Source organism: Poecilia reticulata, linkage group LG19 (genome assembly GCF_000633615.1).
Source record: "Poecilia reticulata strain Guanapo linkage group LG19, Guppy_female_1.0+MT, whole genome shotgun sequence".
In the NCBI taxonomy this organism is placed as follows: Eukaryota; Metazoa; Chordata; class Actinopteri; order Cyprinodontiformes; family Poeciliidae; genus Poecilia; species Poecilia reticulata.
Genome location: NC_024349.1, coordinates 9,939,204 through 9,943,815, shown reverse-complemented (window position 1 = coordinate 9,943,815; position 4,612 = coordinate 9,939,204). Strand labels below are relative to the sequence as shown.

At 40.0% G+C, this 4,612-nt stretch overlaps 1 long non-coding RNA gene across 1 annotated transcript in view; it reads left to right on the top strand.

Annotated features, from left to right (window-relative positions):
• The first annotated feature begins 1,471 nt into the window (after positions 1-1,471).
• The window catches only part of LOC103481444 (uncharacterized), a 30,323-nt gene continuing 27,182 nt past the window's right edge, over positions 1,472-4,612 (top strand). Inside the window, exon 1 of the long non-coding RNA XR_536295.1 lies at positions 1,472-1,751. This is a non-coding gene — a long non-coding RNA (uncharacterized LOC103481444). The remainder of the gene's footprint in view (positions 1,752-4,612) is intronic.

The following is a 4,612-nucleotide window of genomic DNA, read 5'->3' as shown; positions in this document are numbered from 1 at the left end:
TCAGTTTGTGTTTTTATAGTCACAGGAGAATAATAACTAAACAAGAATGTTGTTACTCTGTAATGGGAGTGAGACAAAATGGTTTCTCTCACCATTATCAACTCCATTTCTTCCTTCCATTCTATCTGATGATCAATTAGATCTTAATGGATAGCCTGCTGTGTTGTGAGATGATGACCAACATGTTTTTGTATTGAACTAAGTAAATGACAGAACCACACAGAACTGAACCTCCCCTCCAAATTATTCTCTGTACGTTTCAGTTGTTGATTACATCATTTTAAATGCATCGTGATCGGATTTACATTTGGATTTCCGAAGTAATTTTGTCATTAACTTTTATAGCCTACGAATAAGTTATTATTTTCTTGCAACTATTACACAAATATGCTCCAGCTCTCAACAAGTTCCTTTAAGAATTTAGATTTTATGATTACCGGCCATAGGTGAACCAAAATTGCACATCATTTTCACACGCAAAGAAAACAAACGAAGGTCAAAATCAGCAAAATAGTGATCTGTGTATTTGAGTTCAAGTATATGACAAACATCACATGTAAAATTTCATGACCTTTCAAGGGTAGTTATTGTGCATTCGTAATGGGATTGGTATGACCCAACCCTAGTGATGGAAGCCTTATGTCCTATACTCCATGTTTAGGGGTGGCAGTGGAAGTGTGATGGTTTTGTGTAATCAAGTTTTTGGGAAGCCAGCCAGTTTTCTCTCCTGACAAATAAGAGGTACGTTCATATTTGTTTACTGTTGGACACAAAACCTGCAGAAAGGATGTTAAACAGATAAGTACTTATTACCCTATACATTAAAACAAACCCTCCATCCATCCATTTTCTTTCACCCTTGTCCCTCAGTGGGGTCGGGAGGGTTGCTGGTGCCCATCTCCAGCTAACGTTCCGGGCGAGAGGTGGGGTACACCCCGGACAGGTCACCAGTCTGTCGCAGGGCAACACAGAGACACACAGGACAAACAACCATGCACACACACTCTCACACCTAGGGACAATTTAGAGAGGCCAATTAACCTGACAGTCATGTTTTTGGACTGTGGGAGGAAGCCGGAGTACCTGGAGAAAACCCACGCATGCACAGGGAGAACATGCAAACTCCATGCAGAAAGACCGAGGCCGGGAATTGAACCCAGAACCTTCTTGCTGCAAGGCAACAGCTCTACCAACTGCGCCACTGTGCAGCCCTAAAACAAACCCAACAGCCACTATTTTTTCCCCACAAGACTCAAATGTATTTACACACGGAGAAAAAAATACTACTTATACAATAATAATCAATTCTTTATCTTAAAGAGGGACATAGCTTATGTTTCATTTAGTTATCGTCAGTTCAAAGCAAAATAATCCAGTCCAGGTTTTTTCCCTCGCCAGTTCAATCCATCCAAAAAAAGTAACAAAACCAAAAACTCCACTCCGCACTTTACAGGCAATCCACAGAAGAGTTTCAAACAACAACGCTCTTCTAGCTAACACACAATTTAGCAACTTGTATAAGCAGCCGCAGATATAGACAGGTTTTTGTGACTCACGGTTTGGTCTGTTGTGAGCCAAGCAAGTTGTCAGACGATTCAGGACAAGCTGCCGCTGACCGCCTGTCAGACGACGCTCCGTTTGCCGCGCTTCCTTTCAAAACTTTCAAAGGGGGCGTTGTAACCGGAAAACACTGGGCTTGGCTCGCCACTGTGTCGGAGAATGCATGCTCCAAAAGGAAATGGGGCGTGGAGGTGAGTGCAATGTGTGCGAAATATTTAATGACTTAATCTTAGTCTTAATCGGTGGGTTGCCTTTTTTAAACCCTACTCCGTCTGTCTCTGCCGCTGTGTTTTGGTGCAAGACACTCACAAAATAAACCATCCACTCAATGGAAAAATGAGCTAGTTTAAGGAATTGATAGTTAGGCAACTGCCAGATTGTGATGCCAAGATGATTGGGTAAAAGCATTTCCAAAATGACATCTCTTGTGTTCAAGAATGATCAAAAGCTGTTCAAGGAAGGACAAGTAGAGAACCACTGAGAGTCATGGTGCCAACTGCCAAGAATCATTGATGCATGTGGGGACTGAAGCCTAGACGCAATAGATGAGTTTGCCGTACTTCAAATTGTTGAAGAAGATCTTGCTGGTTATGATAAAGAGGAGTCAGGATCACAGGGCAACACAGATCCATCTAACAACGGAAAGACCAATTAACTCGAAAGTCATATTTTATTGTTGGAGGAAGCTGGAGTACCCAAACAGAATTCATAGATGCACAAGGAGAACATGCAAATTCTTTGTAAACAGACTCCTTGGTTGGGATTTGAACCCAAGATGGCAACAGTGCTACCACCTGCTCCACCGTGCTGACTGTTGACACCCATCTGAGGGTTGTTTAGACCTTTTACAAGGCGACGCTCCCTGTCACACACCAAAATGTTCAGGAGTGGCTTGAGGAGCAGAACAACCGTTTTGACTCGAGCATGTTTCAGACAAGCAACAACTCATATATTTAATGGCTATGTGGGATAACACATTGTAATAGATTTTATTTTAGACTTTATCGCCTTTGGATCGTGTATAATCTGTGCAGATTGTGGTTCTGACAGCGTGGTAATTAACCAGTTTAATCTCAGCAAATTGCGGCCCAGAAAGAAACATAATGCTGAAAGAGACAGTTGATTCAACTTTGGCTCAGACCTTGAGTAGAAAGGCAGATTATAAAATAGGATTTATTTCTTTATTGCTTTGCAAGCATTAATTTTTTTAGCTTGGAACATTTTAAATCTACTGTTTTTCTCATTATTTTTTAATTGCCTAAAATTTATATATTTTTCTTATCACTCCTTCAAACAGTTAGCATATTTTTTTTAGAAAGCTTTTTACATGAAAAGTAAGTACACAGCTCGCATTTTGAAACCAAAATGGACACATAACTAGTTGTTAACATCTGTCTTCATAATAGAGTGCAACAATATAACACAGTGTTTCAGTCCCCCTTTCATTTGAGCACAAATGGCAATCCCCTATTTTAAATGACAGCACCATTAGTAGGATAAATTTTCCACGTGAAAGCTGTTAAAATCTCCGATATTCACGTGGTAAGACTACACAGTCCTGCTTCTTTCACAGTCACAAGTCCTGCAATACAAAACCCTGATCAACATCCAAGGCTGCCTCTTGTCAGCCGAGGAATATATAAAGATAAATGATATTATGTTAAATTCCACTTAATGACAAATTTTTAATTTTCTGAACATGGTCATTTTCTGGCTAGTGAGTCAAGTGTAAGGAGCTAATTACGTGAGGATCTGAGCAAAAATAACTCCTCATTTTCAGGGATAATGGAAGAGAAATGTTGTAGATTAATGGCACTATTTATCTTTTTTAAATTTCGATCTTTCTCTGGTGATGGCTGTGCTCCCCTAGGAAAATATTCATAAAATGAAATTGAAGTCGTAACTTAATAGGTTATTAAAATTTTTGAGTGCATATCACTTCTCTTTGCGTAGCGGTGTAAATTTAAATTGAAGTTATGTGGCATTCAGAGTCACTACTTGATATTTTTTTTCCCTCCTTCTTTAATGGTTTCACAAAGAAGAGGGAACATGCGTCTTTGTCAGGAGGTATTTGCTATTCTAATTTCATGGCAGGCCAGATTATCAAGAAAGGAACGGCACATTGTTGGCTGCTGACAGCTCCTCAGCCTTCAGCCATGTGTTTCCATTAGGAGCCCCGGGCTATCCAGGGGTTTGTTCCTCCTATTATTTTTCATTTCAGTCTTTTATCTTGATTTAAAGTGAGGCTTGCTGAATATTCTCCCCTGCCATTTCATTCCCCTTTTAGGAAGTAAGAAATGCTGTACCGTATGAGGTTTCACAGGAGGGACCTGTGTTCTCAGGGGAGGCGATACAGATCGGTTCAAGGTGGAATAACTATCTTTAGCCAAGCAGTGTGTTTGGGAATGCGGAGAGGAGGAGGGGCGGCAGAGTACCTGGAAGGAACAGGGACACCTGCAGCAGAGGGTTTCTTTCAAGGTCATAGGGCAAACCCTCCCTGAGCTTCTCAGCCAAGTTTACAATGCGTTTTTACTGACGGGGCTGTTTTTGCAACAGGGCTGTACACGCTACTATAAAATTTGTCTCACTTACTGGCCAACAACAATGGAACATTCAGAAATGTTTATTGCAACATCTTTCTTTATGTGGTAAAAAAAATAAATAAGTAATATGGTGGTATGCTATGTTTCTTGTAACTTTATCAAACAAGCATCTATAGATAAACTGAAGTATTAAGACTTTCTCAGTTACCAGATTTGAGTAAAATAAGCAAGGGACCAGACATTAATATCCATTTAATATGATGGAGTTTTACTCAACAGATAAAGCTCATTACAGAAACACAAAACAAACAATAAAATCTGTTTTAATTAGGCCCGAGCAGCTAAGCGCTGCGAAGGCCTATTGTAATCGTGCTGTAAAATTCTTCCGTAAAATAAATTGGCTTTTTGGGGGCTTTATCATATTCAAAAACTCACCAAACTTGGCGGCCGCATAGAGCCCGGTGAAAATTTACGTATTTTAAAGTCATCGCAAAAATCGCACAAGAAAC